The sequence below is a fragment of the Salminus brasiliensis genome, chromosome 2 (assembly GCF_030463535.1).
Source record: "Salminus brasiliensis chromosome 2, fSalBra1.hap2, whole genome shotgun sequence".
Lineage (NCBI taxonomy): Eukaryota > Metazoa > Chordata > Actinopteri > Characiformes > Bryconidae > Salminus > Salminus brasiliensis.
In genome coordinates, this window is record NC_132879.1 from 15,203,572 (window position 1) to 15,224,724 (window position 21,153).

At 40.3% G+C, this 21,153-nt stretch overlaps 1 protein-coding gene across 2 annotated transcripts in view; it reads left to right on the forward strand.

The window, feature by feature from the left end:
- Nucleotides 1-1,413: 1,413 nt before the first annotated feature.
- Nucleotides 1,414-21,153, forward strand: part of pdgfrb (platelet-derived growth factor receptor, beta polypeptide) — a 48,921-nt gene continuing 29,181 nt past the window's right edge. The window contains exon 1 of one of the 2 annotated variants that reach the window (XM_072668279.1): nucleotides 1,414-1,513. The gene's annotated coding sequence lies outside the window, so the exon portion shown is untranslated. Of the gene's footprint in view, nucleotides 1,514-3,165; nucleotides 3,360-21,153 lie in introns of those variants that run through there. The other variant, XM_072668278.1, reaches the window with a different exon arrangement.

The window sequence follows — 21,153 nt, forward strand, 5'->3', positions numbered from 1 at the left end:
GTGTGTGTGTATGTGTATGTGCTAAAAGACTTTCTGCTCAGCTGGCATGCTAGGCAGTAGGGACTAAGCATGTAGTCAACCCTAGTAATCAAAACACTAGTTGAGCACTAGCCCCATGTTGAGTCGAGACTTCATGCTGGATGTTTTCAATGTTCTTTAATCAGCTGTTGGCTCCAGTGCCAAAACACTAAGCACGGTATGTTTCTGCACGCTGTGGTTCAGTGCTCGGATTGCTGTAAACAAAAGATTGAAGTGTAGTGGGAATTAAAGGGTTAAAATGAAAGAGTTACAACAGTGTCGGGATTCAAGGAGTGTGTTTATGAGATGTGACGGCTCTGTTCTGCTGGGTACCGAAGTCTTCTCTAATTACTGTCTGTACTTCACGGCCCCTCGCATTCACTCACACAATTAGAGGAGTGACTGTGCCAGCTTCTCTCTCTCTCTCTCTCTTGCTCGCTCTCTCTGTTTTTGTTCCTCCAATAAAGAGAAAAGTCCTTACTCAGCTGCTGGACGCTGTTATGAATTTCCAGCCCACTCTGCCGACTTCCCGGGAAGGAAAAGAGAGAGAGAGAGAGAGAGAGAGAGAGAGAGAGAGAGAGAGAGAGAGAGAGAGAGAGAGAGAGACAGAGAGAGAGAGAGAGAGAGAGAGAGAGAGAGAAGAAGAAGAAGGAGGAGAGAGAGGAAAGAAAGAAAGAGATAGTAGGTGTGGGGTGTGAGAGATAAGGAGCAGAGAGAAAAAGAGAAGGAAAAAAGAGATGAAAGAAGTGAGAGAGTGACAGAGAGGAGAGAAAGAGAAAGACAGAAAGAGCTAGAGAGAAAGAAAAGGAAAAAAGAAAGAGGTAAGGAGAGGGAGTGAGTGAGTAGAGAGAGGGGCAGAGAGGGAGAGAGAGAGAAAGAGAGAAGAAGAGACAGGAAAGATGGGGAGAGAGAGAGAGAGAGACAAGGAGAAGGGGAGAGAGAGTGTGCGAGAGTGTGAGCGCACAGGCAGGAAAGGATCCAAGAGTGAAAACAGACCATGGTGCTGTGTGTGTGTGTGTGTAGGAGTGTATGCTCACACTCCAGCCCCCTCCTCACCTTATACCACAGCTGATACACCTTCTATCGTCCAAAACCCCCTTTCCCCCATCTTTTACACTTTTCTTTCAGCTGAGAGTGAGAGCCGTGCTCTGAGAGAGCTGCTTTCACTCTCCTCTTTCTTTCTCTGCTCATGTTGGTAGCTGCCAGTTTCCAAGGAGGATTTGCTCTGTTTCTCTGCCACTCGTGATTTCAGTGAAAGACCCAAACGCAGTGCTGTTGCTGAGGAGACCTGTGTGTTTGTGTGTGTGAGTCTGTGTGAGTGTTTCTGTCTCTGAGTTTGTGTGTGTGTGTGTGTGAGAGAGAGAGAGAGAGAGAGAGAGAGAGAGGGTCTGCCATCTTTACTTTGTTTTCTGGATCTCCTACACATCCATCGTAACAGATTCTCACTCAAGGACGCAATTTACCAGCACATCTGTGGAGAGCGAGGAACACACCGGTACAGACCTTCATCATCTTCTGTTTTTCTGCTCTCTCTGTTTTTCCTTCTATTTTTCTCCCTGTTTCCTCAGTGTCTCACTCTGTCCTGGTCTGCCCTCACTTTTGTTATTCTTGGTCGTTAGATGCTGAAGAAGTGGGCAGTGTTTCAGCTCAGGTTGGGGTGAGTTGGGGTGAGTGGGGGCTGCTATCAGTAAGTGGACCCCTCAGTGGGCATCTGAGTAGATAAACAAGGGCTTACATGAAAGCTTTGGAAACAAAAACAATTTACAAGGGATCTCAAGACAAACACAGAGACATTTAGAAGAATGTTCTAAAAGACTGTTCTTAAATGTTCTCAGCTATGGCTTCAGAGGTTCACCTATCAACTCACAGCACTCTGAAACCTAAAAATTAACAAAACATTTCACATTGTTATCTTTTTATTTGTAGTCCAAGAAAAAGTGTAAATTCAGTTTGAGAACATTGTAAGATTCACAAACACACACCACAAATAGCCTAATGCTGCCAGAACAGATCTTACCACTCATGGATACCACAAGAACTCTGAAGTCCTGTGTCCTGTGGCATCTGGCACCAATACATTAGCAGCAGATTCTTTAAGTTCTGTAAGTTGTAAGGTGTGCTTTCTTGGACCACTTTTGGTAGGTACTGACCACTGCATACCAAAAAAATCCCACAAGACAAGTTTGAGAGATGCTCTGACCTAGTCATCTAGACATCATAATTTGGTCAATGTGGCTCAGATTCTTCATTTTTTTTTTTTTTTTTTTTTCTGGTATGCAGTGATTGGTACCTTCCAAAAGTGATCCAAGAAATGACAACTTTTCCCCTTAGTCATGACAGATTTTTATTATATACCTGGGTTTTATGTATCAGAAAAAATGTTTTTATGATCATTTTTCCTCCTCTTTTAATCTTTTTTTTTATATAATATCAACAGTCTGTTTTCGTCACTGTGTCTTCAAGGCTGTTGTGTATCAATAGCTAATGTTCTGATTGGTTCCTCTAATTTCTGTCTCAAAGAGCAGTCCGGACTGACAATCCTTGTAACTTCAGTGTGAAGGGGCGGAGCTAAACTGCTGTAGGGTGAATGGGCTCATACATCATCACTGTTTGATTTACAATTGATTGTGTGTAAATTGTATTAAATTGCAACTTCTTCACCTTCAGTGGAATCTGATCCTTTCATCATGACATTGTGATCTTATAAAGGATGAATAAGTAAAAAAGCTACACAAATGGAGATACAAGGTTTTTGGTACAGCCGGTAAACTGTGTTTTTTTGCAGCTCAGTTTGTCCGTGCTCTGTTAGGACTGGGGAAGGAAATGTTTTTGAACAGTCTTTACCAGCTCTTTCATTTCATAAGGGCAAGGAAAACATGTTTTGCCATGGCATGAACCCTTTACAAAAGACATTTCTGCATAAATATTTTGAAGTATAACAATTTTTATTTCTTTTAAACCTTCATGATCAAGATCTCTAGTTACCCCCCCCCCCCACCCCCCCCCCCTCCCCCCTCTGGGGACCATGGACAGGAGGATAAACCCTCTGTCCACTCCGTCATCAGCAGAGAGTGCAGGATTGTGAGCCAGCCTCCACAGAACAAAAGCCCCACATCATTGGAGACTGTTACTCACACGTAACAGGAGCAGCTGAGAGGCAGAGCTCGTCAGAGTGTGTGTATGTGTGTGTGAGAGAGAAAGAGAGTGAGAGAGAGAGAGAGAGAGAGAGAGAGAGAGAGAGAGAGAGAGGCAGCAGCAGTGTAGAGAGGGAGTCTGAAGCAGAGGCATGCTCAGGGTTTGAGAGACGTATAGAGGAGCGTAAACCTTGAGAAGTTGAGAAGGTAAGCTCCAGTAATCTGGAGGAACATTCCTCTGCTGCTTTCTCTCTGCTATAGTGTGTGTGAGTTTCTGCTTGTCTGCTTCATATTGGCACAAACTGAATGTTGTCCAACTCTGTGGTTCCACTTTTACAATGACAGAACAGTCAGAACTCCCTAACGTCCAGGCTCATTGTTCAGTTTTTCATCTTAAAGCATCTGAAAGCAGACAGTAAGGGCGTGCTGAATTGACTTATACTTGACATCATTTCTGCATGAACTAAACACTTATCATGCCTTTCAGATAACAATTGGCCATAACTGTGTTGACATAATATGCACATTTACATTTATGGCGTTTAGCTGACACTCTAAATAAGAGCAACTTACAACCGAATCATGGAATCATGAACATAGGATCTACAAGGGGTTCTTCGAGTGATGCCAAAGGTTAAGCACTTTTGGTTTTTATAAAGGACCCTATTTAACTTAAAGTACCCTTAAATCCACTTCTTTAAACCTTTAAAAGGTTCTACACACATACATCTCTTTGCAAACTTGGTTCTTTATGGAACAAAAAATTGTTCTCCCATGGCATCGCTCAAGGAACCTGTTGTAGCTAAATGTAAATTTAGTAGGCTTTCCCAAGCATTCTAATAGGTGTAGCGTTGTGCGCTTGCCTGGCCAGGGAATCGAACCCTAGTCTGCTACAGCAAAGGTAGTGTTGGAACCCAATATTCTACACTAAAGCTACATTTACTTAAGGCCAATGTGTACTGATGGCAAATGGTATGGAAATAATGTGCACATCTAAATCAAGTCAATTCAGTGCATTGCTTTATTTAGTGTAGAATAAGCATAAGATGTAGAAAGAGAAATTACATTTAACCCTTATTATGAATGGAAGTTATGCATTTGAGAGAAAGAGGAAAAAATCGTGACCTGCTGATGGGGCCTTATAGTTCCATATTGTATGGTTAACCCTCTCCTCAGCGCAATGGTCATCTAGAACTGTAGGACAGACCAGGGTTGCTGTTGTTAGTAAGACATTTAACATGTATTCTGGACGTATTTTGAAAAACAAGAAGATTAATTTGGGCCTGACTGATTGAGTTGTCTAGATTTTAATCTGAATAGACTCTTCAGTGGATCTGAAACTAGTGAACTATGGTCAATCTTCCAGACTCTGTCTGGCTGAAAGTATCTGTCAGTGAGCGGGAGCTGTGCATTCTGTTATGCTACCAAGACTATGCCATCTTATCTTTGATCACAGTCAAATTATAGCAAACATTAAAACACTAAATATTAATCAGCCAGCAACCAACACTCAGCCATATCAGTTACTTTGCTATATATAGTCAGAAAGTTGTGTCCAACGTTTCTGGCAACTTTTGTGATGCAGGTATTTGTTGGCGTGTGTTAAATGTGTGGTGTGTCCTTGTGGGTGAGTCAGGGTAAACGTTATTGAGGTGGGCATTGTGCCACACGGGGTGTGTTTACAGCATCATTGCACACGTTTCCCTTTCACAGCGGTGTCTGAGAAATTTAAGATGTTTATTCTCTCACTAAGCGAGTGTGTTTGACAAGCAGTTCAGTCTACTGACTAGTTTGCACTGTGTGTGTATGTGTGAACACTGTTTTAGTGCTAATGAGTTGTTTGAATAGCTTGTCTCTGACTGAGAGGCTACTTCAAACACTGTTCCTCTGTCCTCAGTATGGGTTAACAGGGTGGACAAGAGGCTGAAAGCAGTGTTGAGTCGAATCTAAATCTAAGATCCAGAGATGCAGAATTGGACTTCTTGTTGTTTTTAAACTGCCGTATTACCTTCAGCATTCAGTGCATTCTGTAAAGGTCTGGTGCTAATTTACTCCACAAAAACAAGATGTGGTTGAATTGATCTCAGGTGGAGCTTTATTGGGGACTAATTTTGGGGTTTTCCAGGTTTGTCCATCTTGTTGTTTACTTGTATATCCCATTCAGGTGAAACAAGGCCAGTATGAGCTGTCTATGTCCTCCCAGCAAGCTAATTTGACCAGCTGTTCTGCTCATGAATGCAGCCATTGAGCCTGCTATTACATTGACTAAGCTGGCTGGGGTTTGGAAAAAAAAACATAACCACCTAAACACTTAAACTCTTAAACCAGGCTCTGGTAGTGGTGGGGGTGGTGGTGGTGGTAGTTAGCACTAACTGTAGCTTAAATTTTAAAAAATATCAACTTATTTAAAGAACTTGCATAGCTCTTTTACAAAAGTGGTTCTTTGTGGAACCTACAGTGGTTCTTCTACAGAATCATTTGTCGCCCCTTTATTTTGTGTAGCCATACCTCTCAAGCAATCATAGGAAAAAGCACAGTGATGAAATGTGAGCTGAAGCTTCATTTTTGTCAAAAAAAAAAAAAGAACACAACAAACTTACTAAAGATAAAGAGGACGACACAACCTTGACCGTGCTGTGGTCTCAATAGCTGGTTAGCTTAAGAGTCAGCACTGTTTGTTGATGTGTGAAACCTGATGCTCTGTCCTGAGGAGTCCCTAAAACATACATTGCACCACAGATGGCTTTCTTTAGGCATGATAATCCGCCTGCAGCACTGAGCATGCTCAACCAGTGCATGTCTAAGTTTTAGTCTTACTATGTTTTGCATGAAAATATTATGTTACAAGAATAATATGTTATTATGTTACATTATTTATTTATCATTACTATTATGTATTATTTTGTTACTGTTTTGTTTGCATGAAACTATTATACTACTATTCCTATTATACTACTTTTACGATCATTGAGGGTTGATACTGTGCTGACATGGTTTACTATCATCGGACACAGGTCTAGCAGTAGCATTCTTGCGCCTGCATATCTCTAAATACTTATTTACCCAAACATGCTGTTCTTGCTAACATATGGTTTTATAACCAGTTTACAAAGAATCAAAATAATAATAATAATAAAAAAAGTCACTGTGCCTGATCCAAGGCTGTACATCATATGCAAAAACATAGCATTTTGGCCTGTATTTCATTATGGTGGTCATAACAGAGACATACCCTGACCCCCCATAAAACAGCTCCAGATGCTGCCGTAACGAATGGTGACCGCTGCGTGTGTTTAGCCAGGTTTTCTCGTATCTGCATGCCGGGTTCGAGGGAACTGCCCATGATAAATTTCAGTTTGTGTCTGAAGGGAGTAGTACTAACTCTGCGTCATCAGCTGTTTCCTGCACCCCCTTCCCCACCCCCCAGCTGTGCTGCATGCCTGGCAGATGAAAACATGTGTTTCACATTAAGAGCAGTACGAAGTGCCCGTGAGACAGGCAGGCAGGCAGAGCTATACACACACACCCACCACCACCATGTGCTTTCCATCAGCTTTGCTGTGACCCTGCTGCATCACAAAACACAGCGGCCCATGCTTAGCTTTTACAGGGTTTCGAGAAGTAAGCCCCTGAACCTGAATGATCAGCTCTCCTGATCAGGGCTACCTGATCAATTTGTAGGTCTTGCCACTCATAGGTCACAGAATTGACCTATCCATGTAATGTCTGCATACCTGTACTTTTTTAGCTACTGTTGCCAAGGTTGGACAAGATTTACAGAACTTTGGGTAAATTACTAAAAACCTAAATTACTAAAAAATCCCTAAATCCAGAGTGTTTATTTTGTATGATGTTTACTGTATATGCATGTGAATGGTCATATTTTTAAAAGGGAAATTGGATGTTTTATTTGTCATATACTTGAACTATTGAGCTATATGATGATTTGTAGTAGTTTCCAACCTGCTGAGTTCTTACACTGGACAATCAAGTGGCTCTAAAGAGATATTGCAGCAGTCTGAATGACTTGTGTAGGCTGAATAAACAAAAACGTCTCCTCATCCTCATTATTTAGAATTTTTATGCCACTGTTCTGCACCATTGATGGGTCAGTAGGTAAACTTAACCTTCATGATCAAGTTTAAGCCATTAAAGACAATGTTCTACATGGTCATGGCAGGTTTTGTAACGTACATAACATATCAGTCATGCATCTCCAAAATGCCAACTTTACTTTTTATTTTTGAGTTACACAGTGATATGCAAGCTCACCTAGATAGATCTAGATCTCTGGAAGTAATAGTGGCACCAGAAAGAGCTAGAAATGGATAGGCTTACAACTCAACACAAGAATGTTCAAAGTTTAAAGTACCCAAATTGAACAAGATTCAGCAATGTGTCATCAGTGGTCATCCATTGCTCATTTTCTTCACGTGGAGCACATTTAAATAATTTCAACCTCCAGATGTGAATCACTGCAGCTGGCAGCGCTTTCACGGGTAATGCAATAACAGTACTGAAGAGACTTTACATTAGAAACAAGCAATAGGTGTGTTTAGCGTTTATTGTAGCACATATACTTCTAGTTGTATTAGTTCTACTAGTGCGTCTACTACTACTGATAGTATTTCTAAAAACAGCAACATCATTCACAACAATACACTTTATTTATGAAACAGTTGGAATATTAAGAAGCTTGACTAAAGAGGGTGGGGTGCCATTTTTCACTTTTCGACATATTTGTAATCTGCCAGTTGTTCTTTACGCTGTCTCATAATTTTATGATAAATAGACCATTAGAAAAATAACAAGATAAATAAATAAAATTAATAAATAGATATTTTTTCCCTTTTCTGTAAAGTTTTTTGAGATGAGGATTGAATCCTGATAGGAGTTTTAGCACACAGTGCATGTCACAGCAGCATCACTGCTATAGTTTTATACCTCTGATGGATTATGTGCTAAGCCTTACTTAGACTGGACAGAGGCCTCTCCTCGGTTTAATAAAAGAATGCAGAATTTAGAGGCTGTGCCTCTTTTTCATCAGTCTAAAGTTGTGCTGTCCAGCCTGATTCTCTGCACTGGGTCCAAATCAAACAGGGACAGCGTCGGGTCGACAGAAAGCTCAGTGGGAAGGCCAAAGAAAAATATTATCACTCTGTTTTTAGTGATAACTAACCCTGTATAAAAGGGACAGTGTGTTTTTGTGTACATCTACACATGAGTGTGTTTGTGTTTGTGTATGTCCCAAAACACAGAGAAGGTAATAGTATTAGCACATGTTGCTAACTTGCAATAGTTGTTTTGACTACGTAATACTTTTAAGCTTACAGATCACCACTAATATCTACAGGTCAGTCTGAATGTATACATTGCATTATCATTTAAAATGAGCTCAGTCTGGGTTTAATTATGCACTGCCACATCTGACCATACCTAGCACCACAGAAATGCTTAAGCAAACCTCCACTTCCTCATCTGTTGTTTTTTCCCCTCCATCCCTCTCTTTCCCTCCATTTCCCTGCTATGTTTGTGGAAGTGGAAAAAGTGGAATTTAATGCCAGAGCATTAATTGTATTCAGCTGGCTTTTTTGTCCCCCTCACTTTTGATGTGGGGGGGTGTGCTGCAGTTCTCACGGTGCTGCCGGGGTGCTGGTGAGAGGTAGGACTTGGGGGTGTGTTGTTTAAAGTAGAGGGGTTGTTTCTTGAGACGTGTAGTGTGATGGAAGGGAGCTGGATGAGCTCATAGATCTTACTTTCCTTCAGAGCAGTCTCGATTAAAAGAAGCACATCCATTCTTAAAATAAGGGTGCCATTTGCAGGTTATTTAAGCGATGCCATAGAAGAAAGAAGAAGAGATGTAAAAGTATATTTAAAGGTCTTGCTTTAAATGTTTGAAGTGTATATAAAATCTGTTTACAAATTTAAAGGTTCTTCACACACATTTCTTTTACAAAAATGCCTTTCCATACCATCACTTATAGAACCCTTTGTAGCACGTTTAGGTTAAAAAAGTGTAAGGGAGCAACTTGTTGGTTTTAGCCACTTACCACATGATAATCTATTATATATTAACCATAAACCTACAGCAAATTTAACATACACTGAAATTTAAATATATGCACTCTGAGCAAAAAAGAGCAATACCATAGCAACAACACCACTACTGCCAAACAATCACTTAGCAAAATCATAGCAAACACGTAGCAACAATTTAACAATCAATTAGAAATATCATGGCAATGAGTTAGTGACACCACTGCAACCACCTGGGATACCATAGTAACAATTTAGCAGTCACTTAGAAACATCATAGCAACGAGTTAGTGACACCATTGCAACTATCTGTGATACCATATCAAACACCTAACAACTATGTAGGGGTGCCAAAGCAACCACCTGGTGACCATGTAAGAACAGCCTAGCAACTCTCTGAAAGTAGGAACCACTGAAGCGGCACAACCATTCTGCATTTTCTTACTCTTCTAATTACCATATATCATTCTTTGATTAATAGCTTATTTTTTCTCAGAATTCTTGAAATATTTAAACCACAAAACTATATTAAGCAAATTGTCTGCAATATTTAAATCCACACTGTATACATTATTTTTTTTAAAATGGTCAAGAGTATAATAAATCAAGAGTTTATGAATTGTTGAACTGTAAATATTGAAGGTTATAGTCTATGCTTCAACCTACCCTAATGTAAAGTGCATGTGTGCAAACTGGGGTTGTACAGACCAGATGTGGCCAGCAGTTTAAGGGTGCAGCTCACTCTCTGGGCTTTTACATCCGGTGCCTTCTCCACAAACGGAACTTACTGGAATTCTCAGGCGACATCTTTCTGGCTCTGTTCTCCGCAGCAGCAGCTGAGCACAGTCATGCTGAAGCCAGAGAGACAAAGTGTCTCTGACCTATTAATGCAAGGCAGTAAATTGTGGAGGAGATATTCTGCGCTTTATTAAGAGAAGAGGAGCAACCTAGTTGACCGTTGACTTGAACGGGTGTCGGCTTTTAAATTTTTCAAAGTTTGAAAGTTTAATTTGAAGTTTCCAAACATGTTTTATGCCAACAATTTATCCCTAATGAGCCTCGGAGGAGAACAGACATGAAGCCACATCTAAAAAAAACAGATCTCTGCTTCACCACACGCTCATTTCTTTACTGTTTGAGACTTCTTTATGACTTCTTTTTAAAAAGACGAAGCTAAAAGCCACAGTTTCCTACCCAACTTCCAAACAGAACCCGAGATGTAGGGCATGAAACCAGTCATGGTTGAGTATCCCGTATAAACACAAAGAGGAGCCGAGTTTCCATTTTCTCATTACCCACAATGTATTGTTCAGCAATGTCATCCACTGCAGGAGCATGTTTGTTGTTTAAAGAAACCACCAGGGTCATTTACCTTCACGTTAAGCTGTGGTCACCATCATGCTGATCAGGCTATAGGAATTGTTGTCAGATTCACATTATTTGGTTAAACTTCAGGGTGCTTTAGAGTAAAATAACACCCATTCAGGATTGAAGACGAGGTTTTTCTGTTGCAGTTTCTGTTACTTACTCTTAAGTTCTGCCTTCACCAGTTCCACAATTAGGTCTCTGTCAGTGTCTGGAAACAACATCAGCGAGGCTTGGAAAAAGGTTTGGTTTTGGACAAAGAGTAATCTGATTGGTGCCTCGGAAATGGGATTCCACAGCATGGAAGCTCATTCTGGCCACTTCTAGCATATCCAGCATAGCATATCTATGTCATTATTTTGACATACTATTTCATAATGCTAAGTTATTATTTTGAGGTACAATTTCCTTATTTTGAGGTGCTAAGCTGGTATTTTAAGATACAATTTCATTATTTTGAGATGCTAAGTTGTTATTTTGAGATACTTTTTCATTATTTTGAGATGCTAAGTTTTTTTTTTTTTTTTTTTAGATACTAAGTCTTTACTTTGAGATGCTAAGTCATTATTTTCCTGTTTCAACAGTTAATTAGCCGGTTTTACATAAAATGTTGGAACAGGAAAACCACCAAACTGCCCTCCAATACCACAATTGATAAGGTCCCTTTGACCTGCATTAGGAATTACGGATTTAAGAAAGCATTACTTTTGGCAGAACGTTTTTGGCAGAATCTTGCAGACACCTTTTGAATCCACCCAAAAGACTGGAAAGCTCCTAAAACCAAGTCCATGGCAGCTGTTGAGGTTTGCATGCAAACTCATTGTCCTGTATTGCTCTACGATTCTGGACCAGGCAGCCGTATTTGGGGGCGGGAGTTAGGATGATTTTAAGGGCCTGTGACTGACAGGCGCCCTAAAAAATATTATTTGAGTATTTTGGCAGAATTAGCAAAGTTGTAGGGGCCAGTGTAATATCTTTTAATGGGGCCCAAAATCCCTGGCAGCGCCCCTGCCCTGGACAGTGCAGGACAATCAGAGCAATATTCTAGACAGGCTTTAAATGCTGAAGCATTCAGGTAATTTAATTTCCTTGCATTATTTAATGCCTCATGCATGAGAGAAAGCAATCTTTTTCTTTCCTCTTGTGTCTTTTATCTTGAGTAATATGCCCACTATTGGCAACAAACAACATTCCAAAGATTAAGTACTTCAGGTCACCTAAGAAACCCTTCCATATATGATTCCTTTTTCTAAATTCGTAAATCAGATGTGTGAGTGTAAAGAAGCTTTTCAACATTTAAAGACCTTCCCGTCATTATGGCTCTACATCAAGGGGTTCAAATTTCAAATTGGGTTCCTTATGGATCACAGCTCTGCAGACTTAGTGTAATTATCTAATTACCTAATTAAACACAACATGTCAGCTGACTAACAAGGCCTTCATCAGCTGAATTTAAATCAGTAGAAGAGGAAAGACGTTGGTATATAAATATATAGCTGTGTCATGGAATGAACCCAGACTGTTCTACACCAGAGATGTGTAGGAATTTTTGAGCGGTTGCTCCAGATTTGGTAGACTATGACGAGGCCAACTCATCAGGTCCTGAAGAACACTGCTGACTCTGCCACATTAAAGCTTTTTTGAGCTCGTATAATGTCTTGTTCATCTCTCGTCACTCCATGTTCTGGTAACAGTTCCCAGCGTTGATATCTTGCCATGCTGTTGTTGTTGTTGTTGCTGTTGGGGAGACACAGCTGGTTTGTGGTGAGCTCTGTCATGTTTTGAGCGGCATTTCAGACAGGAAGTGGTCAAATCCTCCCTGCAAGCACTTTTTCAGATCTCGCAGAAATTTCAGCAAGTTCTCCAGCCTGAGCTGGAAAATACATCGGGGCTATTTATGCAATCATAATTGTACAATGATGATTTTGTATGTTAATATGTTTTGCAGATGTGGTAGATGCTTCTCCAACATTGCCTTGGAGAGAGCTGAAAATATTCTCTTTGGTGAAATTCTATCTCCACAATAAAAAACACACTGTGAGAAGAACATCATAGTTCGTCCATGTGTTAGTTTGTCCCTCCTAGTGGGAAACTATATTTGGAATGCAGTTGATTTATGCCTCCCTGTCTTTGCTTTGGAGTGTTTTGCATTTCTTTTTAGCGCCAGTCTGATCCAATGTTGCTGTTCAAGGCAGGCAAAAATAACACAACAATGGCTTGATATTTAAAATCTGTAGCTGTGGTTCCAAGATGTAATGTTATTAAAGCCTGTATTTTATGTCTTGTAGATGTTATCAGTACAGTGCTGTACAAAACATTGATTGGAACTGATTATACACTTGAACAATCGTGGCTCTAAATCAAAGGAAATAAAAAAGGGTGAAATCAGACATATCTGATTGGGAGTATTTGTGTAATGGATGTTAATAGTGAGGTACGGCCATAGAAACGGTTCTGCTTGGGCTTAGCTTCACTCTGTTTGGGGTCAGTGACGGAGTGGGTGGAGCTTAGGTTCTTTTAGGGGTCTGGGGGAGGAGGGAACGTGAGCCAGAGAGCTCTCTAGATAGCAGACGTCTTATCTCAAGGGAATGGACGGGTGAAAAAAAGAAAAAGGCTTATTTTAACAAGAACACAGTGGATCACTTTTCCCATAGCCAATGCCAAAGTTTTAGCTTGCAGGGGGAAACAGACCCTTATATGTTAACCCTGCCATGTATAAATGGCAAATGAGTGCAGGAAAAGAGAATTAAAAAGCCTGACATAAAGTTACGTGTAGGAGGGCTTTTTGGCAAGTCACCAAATAGATAGGCTATTCATTTCCGTTCTGTTTGGCCTTAGACACCAGAAATGTCTGCTTCAATTCCAATGAGCCAAAAACATCTTTAAAATAGGATTATTACAGCTAATTGTTTTATCACTCCCTTATCTGCTTGATTTCCTTTATATGCCGTTATTATATATCATGTATTATATCACTGGGAAGGCTGGGATTTAATGGACTAGCAATAGAGTGACTCAGTGACTTAGGATGGAAACTGGAGAGCTTTATGAGGCTCTAATGTCGATTCTTCTGACCACTGCTGCTGTTAACATGCTTGGGCCTTTATGGGCATTACTCCTTATGTCAGTTCAGCGGAGGTATGAAAAGAGCAATTCACTGTCTCTACTGTGAGTCAGCGAAGGTTTCACAAATCATTTTTTGTAAAGGCACTTCAGGTCAGTGGTTTGAATGCAACTTGGGTTCTTATTCAAAGGCTGAAATATTTTATTATTATTCATAATATTGTGTTGTTTTGTGGACAGATACTATTTGCCTTGTTTTGTCATTCCTTGACATCAGAACAAATATTGGAATAGCAGAGATAAAGCTTTCGATACCTACATTATTCGCTTTGCAGAAAGTTATTGTGGAGTTATTGTAGTACTGCAAAAGGTTCCTTTGACTCATTATAGTGGAATGAGTGCTGTTTGGAACCACTGAGAGCTCTTTGAGAGGTCATGGTTTGATATAGAACCATTGCTTTTTTTAAAGAACCACTGCAGAAACACTGCACTGGGAGTACTGCTCAAAAGGTTTGGATTGTTTGCTTTATTAATATGGTGTTGCTTTGTTACCTATACAACAATAACTCATACAATAAATATTTAAGTTTTATTAACCAACACAAACATGTACCTTTGCTTTGTTTTGGGAATGAATGTATTAAATATTAACTGAAACTTTCTTAAAATGTTGAAAAATGTAAGATCTTTAACTTCATGTCTTTTGGAGATCGGTTTGTCTTCTACTCACCTAATTATTCACAATAACAGATATTTTGACCATGGGTGCCAAGACTTTTGCATGCCATTGTAAATTAGAAGCTGTGTGGAACAGGTGTGTGGAAGCACTTGACAATAACATTTTAAAGTAAATTGAACGTTTCAGAGTAGCACCTCTTCTAAGAGTGTGTGAACATTTTAGTAGCTGTTAACTGCCCAGTCATCAAAACCACTGACCGTTGCCTTGGTAAACTCAAACCTCAATGAGTCTGACAAAATAATGAGGGGGCCACAAATCACTCTTTCTGGGAACATGGTGATTGTCCAAAATAACCTGTAATGAATGGTTGTGGGCTGTAGAGGAGAGGGTATTGTACAATGCCCGAGGAGTTCCCTGTGTCAGAGGGGATTTTCACAAGCATCATCATTCTGTGTACTATGTGTAATTCTACGCATGGTGTGGATCCATGTGTGCGGGTGTTGGAGGAATGGCCGTGGTGCTGCTTTGTGTCCGTCTCCCACACCCACCCGTGGGCGACGAACACATTTCTCAACCCACAGGAAGCTGGAGGTCCTCCAGCTGTGTGTAAAGAAAGACCCGATACTCTTTTTTTTAGTCTTTCTCTGCTTCACTTTCTCCTCAAAGCTGTCGGTATCTCCCGTGAGACTGTACACTAAGAGTGGTGGCTGTTTTAGGGGGCTAAAATGACCCCCCCATCTCGACCCAAGTCTCTTTCCCAAAACAGTTCCCGCCTTTTGAGTCAGGGCAGAACATCACTGCCAGATGTCGAAGTAAAACAAACTGCAGTATATAAAGATAATCCCGCAGGAGACATGCAGCTACAGAGCAGTTGAGTAGAGTGTAAAAGATCATACATACACACACACACACTCACACACATCCTCAGGCAGCGCTTTCTCATGAGGGAATTATGGGATGCAGTCGCTCGGTCACGTTTGAGTGTGTTGGTGATGGTGGGAAGGGTCAAGCAGGCAAGCGGTTCCCATCACCGCAGATACACACATTGACGAACTTCACTGCAGTGATGTACGCTGGGCTTTTGGTTGCTGGCTGGTGTCTCCTGTGTATAAGCATCGTCAAAAACAGCCTGATGTAAACACAGACAAGTTCTTGACCTCTTGATCCTTCACTGCTAACAAACAGCACTCAGCACTGGCTGTACACTAAGGCTGATTTTGCATAATGGAACCATTTACTGCTTACTCCAGAAATTACCCAAATACTATTACTGGTAGTGGTCAAGCTTCGCATCATTCACACATGCAGCAGTGTTTTACTGCTGTGTGAGCTCATGTTTGCCATGCAATGCCCATTAAACATGATGTAAACAGCCTTCAGCTACTTGATTTCTAAGTCATGTAATCATTTATTTTCTTGTACAGTAAATATGTTGTGACATATATGTTGTGACATATAAATATGAATGATTGAACAGATTAATCAGGGGAAAATGGGTTTTTATTATTAAAACATTTATTCTGAACCTTTGAAATTATTCCTAATGTTTTAACAGTTCTTCGAATGCACTGGTAAAGATGGTTCCTTGCAGGGACACTTTACCAACAGGGATGACTGAACATAAGGTTTTAACAAGTGTACACTGAGTCAGCTGTGTTGGTTTAATGAAATACAGTGACAAACATCAAAACAATAATGGCTTCCCATTCCCATTAAACTTAAAAAGTCTCCTTTTGCTTTGCCAGAAATCACTTTGATGGTATGCTGACTTGTAATAGGGAGAATGGCATCTCTGTCATTGTCACTCTGGACTGGGATGCTGCTACCGCACTGGATGTGACTTTGGTGGAGCTGCATGAGACCTCTGAACTGCAAGAACTGTGCAAAGTCCTGTTCAATGTTGTCTTCGATGGTTCTATATCCCACAGCAAATGCACATGTACAGCTGTCCATGGGGGGGAGCTTATGGCACGACTTGTATTTACAGCACCTTCTGCAGCCCAGTAGCAAAAAATACCAATTATTTAGATTTGTGCATGTCATCATGACAATATTGTATCTCCAAAATAGCATGTTGCTTTCAATCTCAATGGAAGTCTATATATATATATATATATATATATATATATATATAATATATATATGTATTAATTATATATCTATTAATCCTGAAACTTTGTGTAATGAACTACAGCAGAAGAACAAAACAAAACAAATGCTGAAGTTTTCAGGCTGGTGTCAAGAGGAATACATACATATATGACTAAAATATCTGTGTATGCGTATGAATGAATAACTGACGCAACCCACGCACACCGAAATCAAACGATTTGAACAGCGAATGCTACAACGCAACAAGTGAAATTGTATTACCTCAACCTAAACCTTAAACTAACCCTAAACTTAGCCTATTACACCTAAATCTAATTCTAACCTGAACGTAGGCTAAACCTAACTTTTACCTGAACCTTAAACTTGGCCTACAACATCTAAACCTAACTCAATAACTATAACCTAAACCCAATCTAACCCTTGCCCTTACCCTAACCTTAAGCTTAACCACAGTAGAGTGTGTGTACTTGCCACTGCTCTTTTCTCAATTCTTCATTGAGGACATGACAGGCTGGATTGTGTGTACTTGGTAAAACAGCACCGCCAGTGAACGGGAGCTCCTTGTGAAACTTATAATACATACAAACATGATTGTGTAAATGTTGCAAATTATTTTGTGGTACGTTTCAGTGAAATGTGTACAAGATATTGTTGGTTGCATTAACATTAACTGTTCCTAAATAGTTATTTACTTAGTTAGACTGCTCTACAAAAACCTTTAATCGGTAGAGAACCTTTATGTTTAATACTTTCAATTGACACCATTCATTTTAAGAGTGTAGATGTATTTTGTTATTTAATGTGATCACATGGTACAATATCTGTGTTTTTTTAGGGTTGGTCCATGCAATAAAAATGTTGTGAAATTTAGCCTTATATAGGTTTCATGCATCTGAGGTTCTGAATATAAAACCAGTCTGAGAGATTACTCTAATTGCACTCTGATGTAGTACAGTTTCAGACAGGATCTTTGTATGCAAACCACAAAGGCCATGGCCTCAGTTTTAGGAGCTTGCCAAGCCTCTGTGTGGCTTCAGTATATGCCTGCAGGTTCATGGCAACACTCTTTTGGGTATATTCCTGAAAACCTTGATACCGGTCAGCTATGGTGTTCCTCTGCAGCAAACCCTACAAATGGGAGGAGAGTGGACATGTAAAAGACCCCATCCTGACACTGACGTCAATACATTCAGCCAAAAAAATCGGCCACACAGTTGGTCATCAAATCTTTGCCAATATCCAACCACTATTCCCACTCACTCTCTCTCTCTTATGCTTGTCTTCTCTCTACTGAGCTCTGTTTTTGTGTCTCTCTTGTTTCTTTTTTGCTTTCCCTGCCCTCTCTCTCACCGTCTCTCTTTCTCTCTTTTGCATACCCTCTCTTTGTGTCTGTCTTGTATTCTCTCTCTCGCTCTCTCTCTCCCTCTCTCTCTCTCTTTCTCTCTCCTCTCTGAAAGGAATCCATTCAAAGCTCCTTTCATTTCCCTGCCTGTGCCGCTTGGCAGTGAATTTACCACCTTATTCATTTGCTCTTTATCCAAACATTATTTCCCTCTCCCCCTTTCCCATTCAGTGAGGGCTTCACAGGGAGAATGTGATGGATCTACTGCAATGCAGCCTCTACCAGTGTCGATGATTTAGTTTCCTTATTGTGTCATTGTGTCACTTCATCTTTCTAAAGCCTGAAAGCAAAACACTGTTCATTCCATATCCAGTCATTGTGTTTTTAAAATGTGGTAGTAATAAGAGATAAGGCAGCAATACTATACTCCAGCCATAACATTAAAACCTTTGACAGCTGACGTGGATATCATTGATTTTATTTAGTTACAGTGGCACCTGATGGGGTTGGCAGCAGCTGAATGGTCAGTTCTCGACATTTACGTATTAGAAGCAGGAAAAATGGGTGAGCATAAGGATCTAACCCACTTTGACAAGGGCAAAATTGTGAAGGCTAGACCACTGGGTCAGAGCATCTCCAAAAATGCAGACAGGTCTTGTGAGGCGTTCCCAGTATACCGTGGTTAGAACCTACCAAAAGTGCTCCAAGGAGGGATAACTAGTCTCATAACATACAAAACTTAAATATACAAAAATAACTTAAATATGCTAAGGTCATGGTGCCCGATGCCACAGGTCACCTGTAAAGGTCTTGTAAAGTCAATTACTACAACCACACCCTCCAGTGCAGCACAGGTCTATGATTGGACTGTGATTGGACAGTGATTACAACCACACCCCTCACATTTCACCACAGTGCTATGATTAGACAGTGATTGCAACCACACCCCCTAGGTTCAGGTAGGACTGTGATCAGACAGTAAATACAACCACACCCTCCATGTTCAGCACAGGTCTGTTATTGGGCAGGGATTACAACCACACTCCCTGAGTTCAGATAGGACTGTGATTGGACGATCATTACAACCACACCCCTTAAATTCAGCACAGCTGTGATTAGACAGTGATTACAACCCCCCCCCCCCAAAAAAAAAAATAAAAATTCAGGTAGGACAAGGAAATGCAGTGTATGCCATGTAATCATATCAAACATTTTGTGTAACTGTATAGACTACATTCCCTGACACAATTTTTTTTTTTGTTTTGACGTATCACATTTTTTCACTGTTACGATTGCTTCAAAATCTGGTACTGGATCCTCCCCATAATAATGATAATGATGGCTCCTTGTTATGTTGATGTACAGTTTCCTGGCATGGCTCAGTTTTACACGACATCGTCTTTACTGTAAGCTTGACCCCAAAGCCTGGGTGCCCCCCTGACTTGTCCCAAGTGTATCAGAGATCATGGGAAAGGAACTGAAGATTATTCTGGGAACATACACAGCATAACCTCCCCCCCCCCACACACATACTTAACCACAAACACACACACACACACACACACACACATACACACACACATACACATACCCCCAAACAATTATAACACCACTTCTCCTTCCCTCTGCCTCTGTTTTACCCCCCAGTGAGGGACTGTTAGCATTTTATGAACTGATTGTGCAGCAGAGAAAGTCCCTGAGTGACCATTGTGAGAAATGTGTGTGTGAAACTCATTCCTTAATGCAGCTCATTAAACTCTTCTCCCACACAACACTAGACAGTGTGTGTGTGTGTGTGTGTGCACTACTATTATGTGTAAGGTTTACAGGAATTTTAGATACAATATATTTCTGTGTTATATGCTTCATTTCCACTACATGTTAAAAAGTTTGTGGACACCCTTTTCTAATAAATGCATTCAATTACTCATTCAAGTTGCACCCATTGCCGATGCCAAAGTATTTCCAATAGAATATGACTCTGGAACAAAGAAACATGAACTTCCTGGCACCATGCCTAATGCCAGGTGTGGGCTAAAGGGGTATAAAGCCCCCCCCAGCATTGATCTGTGTTTTCTGGAGTACTTTTAGGATGGTCTGGGGTGTTGGGAATGTGTCCCAATACTTTTGTTCATATAGTGTTCATATACAGTATTGAAGTTTTAGGCACATAAGTACATTATTTAAAATCTCTGCAATAACAGTGGTTTTGCTTCTTAAATTGCATTAAAGCAGATGCAATAAAACCACAAATACAGTAAAAGTAGTAGAGCTCTTTGGAGCTGGGTTTGAGAATAAAGCTTGGTTCCCAGGTTTCTCTTGGACGCCCCAGCCAGTGTTTGGATGTGTTGGATCCCATCACCAGCTCACCTGATATAACACAATTAAGCACTGATTTACCAAAGCAGGTGTTGGATGATAACTATAAGTATTAACTGGACTCCCATGAGGAGAGCTTTGGAGATGTTTTAATGTGCACAGTGATGTAAAACCACTACTTTTAGTATTAATGTTATTTTCTGTATTAATATTTATTCTAACATTAGTGTTTTAAATGTTATATTAAACTTATAACTTACATATTCCAAATAGTTGCTACTAATGCATGTGTTGTCATGTTGTATTGACATTATTTCCTCAGTACTCAGAGCTGTTAGTAATAGGTGAAGCAGCTCTGTAGAGCAGAACATGTGCAGTAAATCACTAAGTTTTTCACCACCACACTCGTTTAGTCATCACTGAGGAACATGGGGTTTTCAGTACGGGATGTTTACTGTGCTCATTTCATATCTGTTATTTATTAGGGCATTCAGACTGTAGTCTCTGAGTCAGATGGTAGTCACTGAATTGTCTTCAGGGCTAATTTCGGAGTTAAAAATAGTACTTTAGAGATGCCAGTACCTTTAAGAGCTCAGAACATTTCCGTGACATAATGTTTCACTATGTTTCACCAACTCCTTCTCAGAATTCCTCCTCCTCTCGTCTGTCCCCCGCCTCCGCCTTGTGCTCTGTTCTTCCGCCCTCTATACTTTTCCCACCCTGGATTTTTTTTGTTTGCGTCCTGGCCTGTGATCTGGCTTTAACTGTTTCCAGACATCAACACCCCCCCCCCCCACTTCTGATTGCTCCATCTCTGTCCACCCACAACAATCATCCCCCTCTCTCTCATTACTCCTTCTCTATCATTCTCTCTCTCCCATTATCCGCAATCATTCTTTCTCTCTTTCCCTGTCTCTCTATCATTCTGTCTTATTCTCTCTCTCTCTCTCTCTCTCTCTCTCTCACTTTGTCTCTATCATGTTTTTTTCCTCTTTAACATTCTGTTTTTCTCTCTCTCATTACTCCCTCTTTTTATCGTTATCTCTCTCATTGTCTCTTTTTCGTTCTCTTACTGTCTATTTCTC